Raw genomic sequence first — 15987 nt, 5'->3', positions numbered from 1 at the left:
CTACCTTGATTTTGGGACATTCTCTCTCTCTGTATTGGATTTATCAGCTTAAATTGTAATTATATTGTATTATAGTGTGTTGTTTTGCATTCTGATATCTTATTTAGTAAGTTAGTTTGTTTCTCCTCAGATTGTTGCCGCTGTTCTTTGCTCTCAGGGCCATTTCCTTACCCTTTTCCCCTTTTCCCTTTTCCCAGGGCGTGGGCCCGTGGATCCCCCGTCCCATTCGTCACGGAACCAGGCCAAACGCCCGTAAACCGTTGACACACTGTTCCATCACCAACCCAGGGATCAAGGTGAGGATGACTGGCCTTTAGTTCCCTGGGACTTCCATAGTCTTTTTGAAGGTAAAGATGACAATTGCCTTTCCCCAGTCTTCAGGCACTTCCTCCAGTAACCATCATCAACGAATAACTACTGAGAGCGGCCTTATAATGAAATCTGTCAGCTCCCTCAGCACTCATGGGTGCATCCCAGCAGGGCCCATGGACATACGTATGTCTAGTTACTTAGGTACTCCCTGACTTAATCCTCTTCCTCCAAGGGTACATTTTCCCTGCATGAGTCTTTTCTCAAGATCTCTGGTGCTTGGGATTCCTGAAGGCCAGCCTTGCGATTATACTCCAAGGCAAAGAAGGCATTCGATACCCTGCCCTTCTCTATGTTCTCTGTCACCTAGTCCCTCATCTTCTTCAGCAGCATGCCCACATTTTTCCTCGCCTTCATTTTGCCACCAATACTCTTCAGAAGCCCTCCTTGCTGCCTGTGTCATCTCTGGCCAGACTGAATTCCAGCTGGGTTTTGACTTCCCTAACCTCATCCCTGGATGATCAGATAACACCTCTGCATTCCTCCAGGTATTCTGTCCTTGCCTACATCCTCTGTATGCTTTGAATTTTACCAGGAGCTCCTTGCATGAACACAGAGCTCCTGACATTTTTGCTTGTCTCACTTTCTGTTGGGAGTGACTTGTCTTGAGCTAGGGGTGATTCTTGAATATTAACCAGCTTCCTTGGGGCCCTCCAAAGGTCTCTATCAAGTAGACCTTTAAAGAGTCCAAAGTCTGCTCTCCTGAAGTTCAAGGCTGTGAGTTTTTTTTACACCCTCCTATCTGCACTAAGGATTCTGAACTCCACCATCCCATGGTCACTGTAGCCAAGGCTTCCTTTCTTATTTACATTTCTCACATGTCCCTCTTGTTGGCTAGTGTAAGGCTCAGCATGGTGCTTCCTCTTGCTAACTCCTCTGTCACTTGGAGAGGAAGTTATCATCAGCATTTGCTTATGCCCTGCTGTGTTGTCCCTTCAGCAGATATTGGGGTGGTTGAAGTCCTCCACAAGAATCAGGGCCTGTGACTGTGAGGCTGCTTTCACTCTTTGCAGGGGGCTGCACCTGCTCATTTTCCTGGCCATATCAGACCCCTATATATAATGTCACCTTTAACTGTACTCCCTCTAATCCTAACCCATCAACTCTCAGTTGGCTACACTTCCATTTCCAGGAAGAGCTCTATGCACTCCTGTTACTTTTGATATGAAGGGCAACAAGCCTTCCTCACCTTCCCAGGCTGCCCCCTCCTCAGCTCAGTCTGTCCTTCTTAAAGAGTCTATATCCCTTCACTGGAACACTTCAGTCGCTGACACCATCCCAAAATATCTCTGTGATTTTACTTCAGAATGACTCTACACCTGAAACTGAAATAATGTAGAACACTATTTCTCTTACAAAACAAAAAATGAGTGACTTTGTCTTGTCCTACATAATCAGCCCCGTGTAGGCAATTGATATTGTGTTTACATTCATCCATCATTTTTTCCATTCTTCAGGACTGAATCACCTTTTTTTTTTTTGGCCTACACTCCAGCTGCCAAACAAGGCCCTAAATCATGTATAAAAAATCTCTTTTAAGTTGCTTAACAAAGCTTCATTTTCATAGATACTTTCCTACCTAAAGTTCCAAATGTCAATAAAATTGCTTTGGTGTACTGGTGACTGTATAGCTTTTTCTTTTATCTGGTTTTACCAAACACGACTCAGTGTTTGAAGATTCTTCCATGAACAGCTTAACATTAAGCTTTTCTTTCTGTGAAAATATCTTTATCTAAATGTTATTTTAAAAGTTAACACATTTCTTGTACGTCAATACTGTATATTTTCTTTAATAATTAATAAATTATTATTAATTTTAATTAATATTAATAAAAAATAATAAACAAGCTATTTAAAGCATTTCAGTTGGAGATTACTAAATTCTATTTTAATAATATTCTTGGTTATTTTTGAGATAAGTCATAAATAAACGTTGCATAAAAACTACAAGGAAAAGAAGGTACTTAAGTGGAAATTATTTTACAATTTAACAAATTAAGTTCAAAAAGAAAAGTTTCAAATACAAAATCTAGCAGATTCATTGCAATGTCAGTATATTTTTCTGAAGTTTTATTCTTCAAGTAGGAAATAAAAGTATTTTTCATCTTGGTTTTATTTCAGATTTCGTAGTTGAGAGCAATCAAGTTAGCTTTCACAGCTTAGAAAGATTCAAAGTAATTAACAGAAATATAATTTAAGAAAATTATACCTTCTTGAATATAACATTTGCACTGAGACAGTGTAATTGCTTTATTCCAGGCTCTTGGAAGATTCACGTGTTCCTCGGAACCTAGAATCACTAAGACTAAATTTTCTCCAGTTGGAAGGAAAAGGGTAAAGAAAAGTTTAAAATCTGGGGAGTTCATTCAGCTGATTCTGTATCTTTTTTACAACGAAAAAAAAATCCCACATCTTTCTTTAAAAAGAAAAAAGTGCATATTTTTGAGACAAGAATAAATGCACTTGCTGATGCAAAACTCTGAGTAGAAATTAATGAGGCATCAGTGTTAAGCTACCAGACAGCACTTAATGTAGTAATAAAATCTCTGGAAAATCTGAAAATGCATAACCCGGAATTACTTAAGGGCTTTGTTGCTCACATTTTTGCAGATCAAAACATGTTTTTCTCACTAGACACCCACTCATGAAGCATTTTATAACTCCACAGAGTCTTTAACAGCCAAAATATTGGCACATATTTGGTCATTAGATAAGGAAAATACCTAATCATTAGATTTGTTAGCACTTTGCTAACAAATTTAGCAATTCCTGTGAAACACAGAAATATCAGAACATTCTTAGCTTTCTTCTATTACCGCCATTCTAGCATTGTTACTGCAGGCTGATGCCATCAGCTACCTTCATGAACTAGTAATTACACTGCTAAGGAATTAAAATGAGCCTTCCTTTCTCAGTTTTGGTGTTGTTAATGAGATGGCACCAGCTTTAAACACAAAAGACAGGACCAGTTTCAGGCTTAGGTGAACTAGGTAGTTGCCTTCCACAGCAGTGACAGCTAGGGGTGAAATCACCCCAGAAAGTGGCACATGAGGATTTACTAACTTGTCTACCACAGATCCCCAAATAGCTTTTCTTGCTGATGATCCTAAGAAAGAGATCCGGCTCTGTGGAGTTTGGGTGTTAGCTGGAGGACCGCTGACAGCTGCAGCACACCTTATTCCCAAGTCACTCTACAGTAAAATGAAGCACAGTTACCCAGGGCTTACTTGTTTTATTCTCATCCCTAAGGCAACAAAATTTTGACTACACTGAGGAGAGGGTGTGAGCCACTTCTGATTGGAGACTGCAGAATTAACATTGTCGGGAATTTGCTATGCAAAGACCCATTTTCACCTGTGTATATTCTGGTCAACTAATGGAAGCTGCCTCTTTATTGCCAAATACATTGTAAAGAATTCTGATATTGAAATGAATCCAGACTTAACTTGGACAAAAACTAATTTTTCAACTCAAGCCCCAAAGCAGCCAAACTTCACGGAAATACCTATTTTGGGGTGCCAATCATAAAAGAATTTGAGCTCTTTTAGCCAGTGTTCTTTTTCTGCCAATTTTAAGAACTGCAGCCCAAAAGATAACCTTCAAAATGAATGCCCATGATTTCCAGGCAAGACCTTAAATGCGCTTCATAATGCCTGCATTTTCTGTTTGGAATGTAGGACATTATATTAGCATCACAACCTCCTCTTTTGAGCTTATTAGATGTCAAATGTATCACTATCATAATATCTTTCCAATTTGAATGACTACTCTATTTCTGTGCATTATCTATTTTTGGCTTAGGAAGCTCACAAGGAATCATTTCTGGTCTCAGAGTATGGTGCTTACTGTTTTCTCCTTTCAAACAGCTGCAAAGATTTTAATGGAGAGAATAAAGTAAAATATAAAATTCATCAAAGCAGTGTTATAGCTAAAATGCTCCTCATAATACTGTTGAAATTCTCTTGCACAAATTTAGATCTATACACAATAAGCTAGTTAAAATTTGTATATTTTCTGCTATAGTTTAAAGTAGTTTCTGTTATAGTTTAAAGTGTAATGGAAGCATTAGGACTTGGGCCTCAGATAAAAAATCAATCTCTTGATTGTATGTAAGACATTTACTGATTTGACATCCTATTGCTATGCCATATAAAACAAATACTATTAAATTAAACTAATACTTTCAAGTAGTCTCTGTCATACCCCATAATCATCAAGAATAAGACTGAAAAAGATTGTGTTTTTTTTAAGCATCCATTCAGGCAGTGGTTTCATAGTAGTTTAAGTCAGTCACATTTATACATTATGCTTTTAAAAGGTACCCAGTCACACCAGAGTACTGAATACAGGTGACTACATAGTGAATCAGTTCAAGAAGCTCAAGTTTTTGAAAACTATCTCTACAAAAGGAAAATAAATTAAAATAAAATAAAATAAAATTATTTCTCACACTCTCAGCTCTCTATACAAGTTCAACATATGGTCACAGAATCATAGAATTGTAGGGGTTGGGAGGGACTTCTAGAGATCATAGAGTCCAGCCCCTTGCTAAAGCAGGTTCCCTACAGTAGATTGCACAGAAAAGCAGGGTGGGTTTTTGGTATCTCCAGAGAAGAAGAGTCCACGGCCTCTCTAGGCAGTCTGTGCCAGTGTTGCGTCACTCTGATAGTAAAGAAGTCCTTCTTTACATCAGTATGGATGTCCCGTGTTCCAGTTTCTGCCCATTGCCCCTTGTTCTATTGCTGCACACCACCAAAAAGATTCTACCTCCACCCATTTGTCTCCAGATTGAACAGTCCCAGGTCTCTCAGCCTTTCCTGGCACAGAAGATGCTCCAGGACCTTTGTCATCTTTGTTGCCCTCTGCTGGACTCCTTCTAAGAGATCGCTGTCTTTCTTGAACTAAGGAGCCCAGAACTGGACACAGTACTCCAGGTGAGGCCTCACCAGGGCAGAGTAGAGGGGGAGGATCACCTCCCTCGACCTGCTGGCCACGCTCTTTGTAATGCACCCCAGGATGCTACTGGCCTTCTTGGTCACGGGGCACACTGCTGCCTTTCGGTCAACGAGGACACCCAAGTCCTTCTCTGCAGAGCTCCTTTTCAGCAGATCAGCTCTAACCTGCAGTAATGCATGCAGTTATTCCTCTCCAGGTGCAGGTGTTTCTGCAAAGAATGGTGGAAGGTTGCAGAGAGAATGGTGGGGCTAACTGTACCTGCTCAAATACTGCTGCCCTGCACCTGCATATGAAGCAGCCAAGGAAAGATGCATGGCCTTCAGGATCTGGGGTGAATTCCTACCCCTCCTGCATTCTAGGTTCTGCTTGACGGTGGCAAGAAGTGTTCTGCCTTGATCATACTTAGGGGGAAAACTGTGTATTACCTGAAAGCTTAGCAAAAAGTCAGTGGATTGTCATTGGATTCTAAATCATCCTCTGCTTGCTACTGATGTTAGATAATTTCAGATTGCTTGATAAATAATATGAAAAGAAACACATAAAACATATAGATTCCTGATTACCAGGCACTGCCTGAAATCGTTTCATTTTGAGGCCAAACTACGCAGTGCCTTCCCAGTACAATAGGGTTTTGTCTGTGCCATGCATTGTATTGCTGCACTGAGGTAATACACCTCCTGAGAAGGAGCTATCTCCAGAACAAGAACTGCTCTGTGGTCCCATGGTCACGCTCCTTCCTACCCTGTAGTTACTATCTCTTGCATGGCTCTGCACAATGCAGCTCACTCAGCACCAAGCCTGCCATTGCTTAATACTCTTCTGTTTTGCACAGCAGAGATATATCCCAGGAGCCTTTCCATGGATTTGGTTCGGCTTTATGTGATCTGTCTAAGTACTGGGCAAACTTCAAAAGCTGATGATTCTAATTATGGCTGGCAGGAAGGTTTCCTCTGGTGTCCCGGCACAACAATAGCATGCCTCACAGAATAAAAATGGTAAAAGATTCTTTTGAGAAACAATGTTGCTGTATGCAAGCAAAATCACAGCCTGATTCGATTTAGTTTAAGTTATTGTCTCTGCTTTTGTTGTCTCAGTATTTTAATTATTAAAACTAAACTTTTGTTTCTACTTCTGTAGAAAGAGATGATGGATGTGGAGAGCACAGGGGAAAACGAATAAATAATGTGTATTATTTACTTATTCCTTATATGTATACGTAGATATCAGGGAAGTTGGTTTCTTCCTTCAGTACATACCATGCATCTGGCAAGCATTTTTGTATCTAGGAAGTGTTCTTCTTGGACTTTCTGCTGGATGGCACTCCTGAATGAATTTATCTGTTATTTCCAAGGAATACCTCGGAAAATACAGATCATATGGAAAAACACTAAAATCACAGCTTTACTTTTAATTTCTTACTGAATTAATGCACTTTACATTAACACTACAGGAAGTATCATTCTTATTATGTTGTTAAATAAAATTTTAATTGAGATACAGCTTTCACAATGAAATTGTACTAAAAGATATGTCTTCACAAAATGTTTTGCTGCAAAAACAAGCTGGAAAATCAGCAAAAAGTTAGCCTGTAATTGGAGTCACCCCCCCACACCCAAAGGTGCGCTGCTGGAAGGCTCCTCACATACCAGGGTGCTGCTCTGTGCCATGCAGCTTGTAGGGCTCTGCTTCACGTGTAATTCAATTAAAGCCTATATTTTAAACGTTAATGAAATGGCCAAGCAATTTCCAGCCTGCTGAACCAGTATCCCATGGAGCTTAGGCTGAGCTTGTATACAGGGCTTTGATAATAACACAGAGGAGTGCTTTGAAGCAGCGCATTGGAATCTGCAATTAAAGTGGTGAATTAAAATGAACATCAATAAATGAAGACAGGCAAGAAACTGTCAGCAAGTGGCAGAAGGCAAGGCACCTACAATACAAAACTGAAGCCAGAATCAGTAGGAAAGAGGTATGTGAGATGTAACTTGGGACAGAGTGGCCTGGCTTAGCTCCAGGCTGGCCTTGTGCCCTCTTCCTACTGCTGCCCTGCACTCAGCTGTGTGGAACAGAGGCCTCCTTGGCCCACAGGGTTCCTTGTTACCCTCCTCACCGCTCTACAAGGAACAACATGTGACTCGAGGCATGTCTGCACAGCCAGCTAAGCAACAGCCTGCCAGTAGGTACAGCCAAGTTTAGCAACATCAAGCAGGGTGCTAGTGGCAGGCCAGCAGCGTGAGTTTGGTCTGGCAAATCAGGAAGGTGTCTGATCCCATGCTGAAGCCCAGGCCACCACTGATCCTGCTGACTAGGATGGCTCAGACATGCCTAAACAGCCTGGAGCCAAACCCTTAACCTCAGCAGGTACATATTCTAGCAAGTTTTGGGTGTCTCAATGTGCCAGCAATTAAATACGATCAATCCAAAGAGCCATTCAGCCTTTCCCGTGGCCAAGCTGTATTTACTGCCTGTAATGGCTTCAGGGTGTTATGTGTTTTCCATCTCTCATTTTTAAGATTTAGTAATACCTAATACCTATCAGAAATAGAAAATATTGAATGATTAGATAAGGTATTTCTGCATTCCCCAGACTATGCAAAAATTAAATAAAAGTATGCTGTACTTCTCCGACAGCCAGAGGAAGGTCCCAACGGCAAAATCATCCTCTCTAATCCACTCTTCTATTTCTAGTATGTACTTTACAAATAACTTGCGCCTTATCAATTATTTTACAGATACTAACTGCAGCCTATGATACATTATTGAAAAGAAAGACTACTCATTTGTAGCCTTATATGCAGAAAGCGAACTGCTTAATTAGATGCTTCTCACTGGCTGCCACAACTCAGTTTAATGAATATTTAATGACAACAAAATTTGGCTATTTTTAAGAAATAGCTGACTACTGCAAAAAAAAAAAAAAATTGGAAAGCTTCACAAATACAGACATTTGAAACTAAACCACTGCACTGCAACCAAAAAAGTCACAAAACTGAACACCCCAGCAAACACCTACAAATCAAGAAAAGTCACCTAAAACTACTGATAAAAACTTTTTTGCCAGTATGAGTACCAGCCATGAGAATGTTAATGCTTACCAAAAAAAAGTATATAATAGTTCAATTTTAGATTAAGAATTACTAAGAATCACATCATATTTATGACCCAGCACTATGATCATGTTACAGTTATTGGACATATTCCATCTCAATATTTGTTTAGCTATGCATTTGCTAAAAGAATAGTCAAGTTGCTGTCACAATTAGAACCACTAAAGTCTTCTACATCCTTTTCATTTGATTTTCTTCACTCCATATTTGCTCTTCTTTCCAAATTTCCTCCTCCTCCTTTTCATACTCTCTATGAATTTTCATATGCTAACAAAGACTGCTGCTCTTTTCAGCACAGGCCTGGAAGAGCACACAATTGAAAAGTTCGAGACTGCAGAAAAAAAAGTGATTCCATAAGTCCAAACACCATTATTCTGCTGGACAGATACTCTGCAGCTCATTCAGATGGAGGTGAGGTGCAGAGGAGATGGGTGGATCTCTGTCAGTGTGTATACCCATTTTTTACTCCTCACACATAAAACGTCTTTGCTTCTTCTGTAACAACTAAAATCTCCACTTTTTCCAAGCACCCCAACACACACCATTTATTTTAAGCCAGTCTTGGCTTACTCATCTGTGGTGAGGAACAGCAGGCAGCTCACTGTATCTTCCTTCCTGCCTTTTGAAAGATATAGTGAATGAATCTAATGCAAAGAGAAAAATAAGGACCCTGAACTTCAGAAGAGTTAAGTTCCATCTGTTTAAATAATAACTGGATGAGATCTCCTGGTAAGCTGTCCTTATGGACAAAGGAATGGAGGAGAGCTAGCAAAACTTGAGGATACCTTTCAGAGAGCACAAAATCCCCCCTCCTCCCAGTATAAGAAATCGAGAAGAGACAGGAAACTCTAGAAGTCTGTACAAGGGCATGCTGGTCAAATGGGGGGATAAAAAGAAAATACAAAGGCAGCAGAAGCAGGGACACATGGCCTGTGAACAATACAGAGATGCTGTCTGGACATGTAGAGACAGGGTCCAGAAAACCAAGGCACAGATGGAACTGAACTTTGCAAGGAAAGTGAAAAACAGCAAGGGAATCTACAAAGACATTGGTCAGAAGAGAAAAGCCAAGGAGAGTTGTCGTCTGGTAAAAGAGAAGTGAGAACTGGCAACAATAGACATGAAGAGAGTTGGATCATCTAGTTCCAGCCCTCCTGCCATGTACAGGATTGCCAGCCACATGATCAGGCTGCCCCGTGCCCCATCCAGCCTGGTCTTCAATGCCTTCAGGAATGGGGCATCCACAGCTTCTCTGGGCAGCCTGTTCCAGTGTTTCACCACCCTCTTTAAAAAATTTCTAACACCTAATTTAAATCTCCCCTCTCTTCGTTTAAAAACATTCTCCCTTGTCCTCTTTTTACTTGTGTAAAAAACTGGTACCCTCCCTGTTTATAAGATCTTCTCAAGAACTAGAAGGCCGCAATTAGGCCTTCCCGGAGTCTTCTCTTCTCCAGGCTGAACAAGCCCGGCTCCCTCAGCCACTCTTCATAGGGGAGGTGCACCAGTCCTCAGATCATCTTTGTGGCCATCTCTGGACTCACTCCAATAGCAGTATTTCACAGGCACTACTTCAGATGAGGTCTCACAAGGGCAGAGTAGAGGTGAACAGTCACCTCCCTAGCTCTGCTGGCCACTCCTCTTCTGATGCAGCTTAGAATGCAGATGGCCTTCTGGGCTGCAGACTGGCTCATGTCCAGCTTTTTGTCCACCAGGACCCAGAAGTCCTTCCACCTAGGTCTGCTTTCACTGAGTTCTTCCCCCAGTCTGTACACATATCTGGGACTGGCCCTACCCAAGTGCAACACCTTGCAGCTGGCCTTGTTGAACTTCACTAGGTTCCAGTAGACCCATTTCTCAACCTTGCCCAGATCTCTCTGGGTGGCATGCCTTTCTTCTGCCATATCAACTGTACCACTTAGCTTGGTGCCATCTGCAAACTTGCTGAGAGTGCACTCAATTCCACTACCCAGCTCACTGATAAAGATGTTGAAGTGCATCAGTCCCAAGACAGACCCCTGGGAGATACCACTCATCACTGGCCGCCACCAGGACACAGAGCCACTGAGAACTCTCTGACTACGACTATCCAACCAATTCCTTATCCACAGATATTCTTATCATATTATAGCTTCAAGAAAGATTGTCAGAACCAAGCGCAGCATTCCAGATTAAAAATACATATTTTCAGTATATCCTGCTACATACGGAGGGGATATTTGTACTCAGTCATTCATAAATATCTCCATATTTTTTCTTCATGGATTAAATTAAATCTCTGAGGCTACAGAATATTCACAGAACTAATTTGCATTTTGATTTTATAAGGATATTTCTTTCAAACAACAAAGCATTTTAATCTATACGTATATAAAAACTATATTTAAATATAACTTTTTTTTTTCCAATTAGCATTTGAGCATATTCTGTGTTATTTCAGATTACTCCTTTCAGAATTATTTCTTTTACCATCATATCTTACTTACTCATCCAAGACCACTGGGTCTGTCTGAGATGCTTCTCCATCTTCTTTGACTTTACTTAATTAATAGAAACATGTATTATCTGCGAAATCTGTTTTCTCACCATGCATATGCTTTTACCCAATGACTGTTAAAAGCATTAGGCAACACTACTTCTAGTCACAAAATGACTTCCACAATAGTGAGAACAATCCAGGGACTATCTTGTAGCCAGCTGCTTATTCAGGACATCTCTGACTCCATGAGTATTTGGTTTCCAAAATATGACGTTGTCAGTGAATTTTGTCAAAGGTTTTTGAGTCAACGATTACAGCTGGTAGTTTTCCATTCACCAATGGATGGTTCAAAAACAATTATTTCACACTGCAAAGGTATGGTTTTTCTCTACAGAAGTAGGAATGGCTTAGCCAATTTGTTTCATATTTCATTATTATTTGAAAAATATATATGATAGTTTGAGCAAGTGTCGGCGCTTGATCCCGTTACAGAATTCCCTCAGTCAGTGTGGCATCAGAATAGCAAGTTTTCTGAATAGCAAGTTCTCAGAATAGCAAGTTCTCTTAATAGCAAGTTCTCTTTATTGTGTTTTACACACACCTTATATATCCTTCACTCGTAAGCAGTAAATCCACTCACGGTTAATTATCCTTAAGTTCTTCACAACAACATAGATAACAAACAAAGGGTTGCTTAAGTGTCCCAGAAGTGACCACATTAGCTGTGTGTACTAAAGACTATTCTGTTTACACCTTAGCCCTGTCTCCAGACTCCGGAGGCCTCATAGAGATAAGATCTACCAGAGTCTGTTGGGCTCTTTGTTGTTAAATCTCCCCCCACAAGCAAGGATTTTTGATATAAAATGTACCTCATGCTCTTTAGTATCATTTACTATATATACTATTTATATATACTATACTATATACTATTTAACTATCATGAAAATCTGTATTAGTTCTATTGAGACTCATCTGTCTTTCTAATAATTCTTTTGTAATTTTTCAGGAATTTTTGGATGATCATCATGCAAGATGAAAACAAAAATTTTCCACAAGAAGACCTCAGTCACTTTGTCCAAAATTATAACTAAAGAGTTTCCCCTTAGGCCTACTATATATACTACCTGCAGACTAAGCTACAGAGAAGCAGAGCAGCAGTTCTCTGATTTATCTGTGGGCCATTTTTCCCACAGAGTTGGAGTCATAATGGCATGACTCTATACAAAATGCTTCAAACATAAATTCAGCTCAGGAGAGTAATTGATGTCATTGCAGGTACAGCCCTTTTCTGGAGGCTTGCTGTACTATTCCACTTGTGAGTTAACTGCCAGAGATAGTTGTCCTAGGGGCAGCAGATGTACTACATGAGGAATTCTGCTGTCTGGACTGTATGTTCCCAAGTAGCCATGCTGATAATTTGTTCATTTTTGAGATAGAGTTGCTATAAAGAGTCTTCCTATGACTATATACATGATTTAAGGAAAAATAAAAGTACATCATATTAATATCAATTCTATGTTAAAACAATTGCTCTGTTTGATTATGAGTCCTCATTCCAAAAAGAATTTTGAGGAGTTTCTCTACAGAATTATCAGCTCCCTCTAGTTATTTGACTTTCATTGCATGTCTGATGGGATTGTACCCTCTAAAATTTGTGGATGCTTGCATATATAATCCAAGATTTTACACTGCCGAAAAGTTAGCTTCACTGGAGCAAGAGAACTTCTGAGTGAAAGAGTTCAGATCAAATTAAAAGATCTGCTGATCCTGAGATGCCAAAATCAGACAAAAGAAAAATAATCTAATGACACAGGTAGAAGACTTTTACAGTCCAAAGATCTGGAAGGATAGCTATTTATCATCTGAAGCCATTTGGAGCTTAGAATGATTAAATAACAGGAGTTTTATAGTAATTTGTTGTCTTTAGGATTCAGAGAAACTTCCTGAAAAGTCATACGTGCATTCCTACACAATACTTACGAATACCAGACATTACGTATTCAATGAACTAATTAAATGTACTAACTAATAAAATGTACTAGCTCTTCAAATTGAGGTAAGATTACAATTTTTTTATCATTTTATTCAATATGCCATTTCTGGCAGAGTTTTTATTAGTTCCAGGTTTTATAACCATTTCTCTAATCTCTCCAGAAATACAGTAGAGGAGAAAAGAATTACTGGGAGCAAACATCCTTGGTAATCCCTCCATTTTGTACTTTGCAGATAGCTGAATTTTGCTTTTAGCAAGAACGTGCTTTTTTTCAAGTCTTAACCACATAGTACAGTCATTTAGTAGACAATGTGCTAGTTAAATCAGAAGCTCTTTAAAGAAGGTGGTCTATTTGAACAGAAATGTAAATGACATGCTGTTTTTCATATTTCCTAAAATGATTTTACACTGATTTATTTATATTTCACATACATAGGCCTCCCTTTCTTGACTTTGTGTAATGAATTTCAAGTGTATTCTTCCAAAAATATCTTCTGGATTCCTTCATATTGCTTATTAAGCAGTACTGCATATCTGTTATCCACTAGAAATTTATTCATGTTTTAACACTCCAGTTAGTAAAAAAAAATTAAAAAAAAGAAATACAAATACAGATTAAATTACAGACCTGTGAATTGTTTATGTGAAATGTATCCTGATACAGAATCGCAGAATGTCGGGGATTGGAAAGGACCTCGAAAGATCATCTAGTCAATCCCCCTACCGCAGCAGGAACACCTAGATTAGGTTACACAGGAATGCGTCCAGGCAGATTTGGATGTCTCACTATGAAGTTGTGTGTCACTGTCTCACTATTGTCTCACTATTAGCCTCACAGTGAATAAGTTTTTTCTAGTATTTATGTGGAACCTCCTATGTTCTAGCTTGCACCCATTGCCCCTTGTCCTGCCATTGGATGTCACTGAGAAGAGCCTGGCTCCATCCTCCTGACACTCACCTTTTACATATTTATAAACATTAATGAGGTCACCCCTCAGTCTTCTCTTCCCCAAGCTGAAGAAACTGAGCTCCCTCAGCCTTTCCTCGTAAGAGAGATGCTCCACTCCCTTAATCATCTTTGTGGTTCTGCACTGGACTCTCTCAAGCAGTTCCTTGCCCTTCCTGAACTGAAGAGCCCAGAACTGGACACAGTACTCCAGATGCGGTCTTACCAGGGCATGGCAGAGAGGGAAGAGAACCTCTCTTGACCTACTAACCACACTCCAATACACCCCAGGATGCCACTGGCCTTCTTGGCCACAAGCACACAGTGCTGGCTCATGGTCATCCTGCTGTCCACCAGGACCCCCAAGTCCCTTTCACCTACACTGCTCTCCAATAGGTCAGTCCCCAGCATACACTGGTACATGGGGTTGTTTTTGCATCTGGATAAGAACAGCACCATATTCACAATATCATGTGAAATTTCCATTCACAGCTGGCACCTTAAAATGCCTGTATGCTGTACTAATCCTATTAATTTTATAGGATTAAACTATTGAAAAAAACCCATAATGATACATATGTGACTTCGAGCAAGTCACTTCTCTCTGCTCTTTATAATTCTTTTTTATGGAAAAAAAAAATGGCATTGGGATGGAGGATCCAGAGAAGTCAATGTTCTTTAATTAGGCTTTTAAATAATTACGAGTACTAAGAATACTGCATGTTATGTGTGCAAAGTACAGTTCTGTACATTAAAAATATGTTGTAATTGAACTCATTGTAACCACTGCAGTACCTATAATCACAATTATTTCCTTATGAAATATTGGAGTAAAACAGGAACTCTACATTAGTAGAAGTCTAAAGATAATCACTACAAAGAATCTCTTTCTGGCTTCTGTACCTCCATAGTATCTTCGTGGCCAAGATGGACATATGTCTGATAAACTGCATCCACATAAATATATTTGATCCACTGTAACTGTAAATTACTGTTCTTATGCAACTGTAAGTGCAATCCTAAAATATGCTGAGTGTCCCTTGGTTTTGGGCAATCAAAGAAAAATAACACTAACATTTCAAAGTTTGGGAATTATTCACTATAGTGCTGATGTGGTTCTAATTTAAGCTGATCTCCTACCAATCTTTCCTAAGGAAAAATTAATTTTTAGGTGTGATCTTAAGTATCAGTATAAAGAAAATTAATTAAATTTGATCTGGGTTAGTGTCTTGTGTTCATTACTATTAAAAAGCACAAAACTGTTTAGGCTTTGACACAGAAAATGTTTTCATAAAATATCCTTTTGCACAGCAATATATTGTAGTAAAACCAAAAGTCTGATTCAAATGTTTACTTTGTAAATTTTGGAATTATAAAGAATATTGTACCATATTTCAAGAGAGACATTTCCAGGGAAAAAAAAAAAAAAGAACAAAAAAAAACAACGGGGATTTGGAGATTGAGGGATTCAATTCAAGCAAGAATATTTGACTATTTTATCACAAATTGGAAAAATTCAAAACTTTCTGCAAAAAAGCTAAACTTTGGCAGCCAAACTCAGCAGCCAACCTGCTAACACAGGTTCCCTACAGGTTGCACAGGGAAGCATCCAGGTGGATTTTCAGTATCTCCAGGGAAGAATACACTGCCTCTCTAGGCAGCCTGTGCCAGTGCTCTGTCATCCTCAAAGTATAGAAGTTTATCTCATGTTCATATGGAACTTCCTGTGTTCCAGTTTGTGCCCATTGACCCTTGTGCTGTTGCTGGGCACCAATGAAAAGAGCGTGGCCTCATTCACTTGACTCCTCTCCTTTAGATATTAATAAGCATTGATAAGATCCCCTCTCAGCCTTCTCTTCTCCAGACTGAACAGTCCCAGGTCTCTCAGCCTTTCTTCATACAGGAGATGCTCCAGAACTCTAAACATCTTTGTCACCCTCCACTGGACTCTCTCTAGGAGATCCCTGTCTTTCTTGAACTAAGGAGCCCAGAACTGGACACAACACTCCAGATGTGGCTTCACCATGGCAGAGAGCAGGGGAAGGATCACCTCCCTCGACTTGCTGGCCATGCTCTTTTAAATGCACCCTGGGATACTTCTTGGTCACAAGGGCACACTGCTGTCTAATGGCCAATCCAT

At 39.7% G+C, this 15987-nt stretch overlaps 2 long non-coding RNA genes across 2 annotated transcripts; both read left to right on the top strand.

Annotated features, from left to right (window-relative positions):
- On the top strand, positions 163-5212 carry LOC110389838. The gene is made up of 3 exons (XR_002433407.1): positions 163-296; positions 2629-2703; positions 5157-5212. It is a non-coding gene; the product is annotated as an uncharacterized LOC110389838 (long non-coding RNA).
- On the top strand, positions 5243-15150 carry LOC110390379. Its single transcript, XR_002433733.1, has 3 exons — positions 5243-5303; positions 8726-8843; positions 11915-15150. It is a non-coding gene; the product is annotated as an uncharacterized LOC110390379 (long non-coding RNA).

This window comes from Numida meleagris, chromosome Z (assembly GCF_002078875.1).
Source record: "Numida meleagris isolate 19003 breed g44 Domestic line chromosome Z, NumMel1.0, whole genome shotgun sequence".
In the NCBI taxonomy this organism is placed as follows: Eukaryota; Metazoa; Chordata; class Aves; order Galliformes; family Numididae; genus Numida; species Numida meleagris.
Note: the sequence above shows the minus strand (reverse complement) of the source record. Positions and strands in the feature narration are given on the sequence as shown.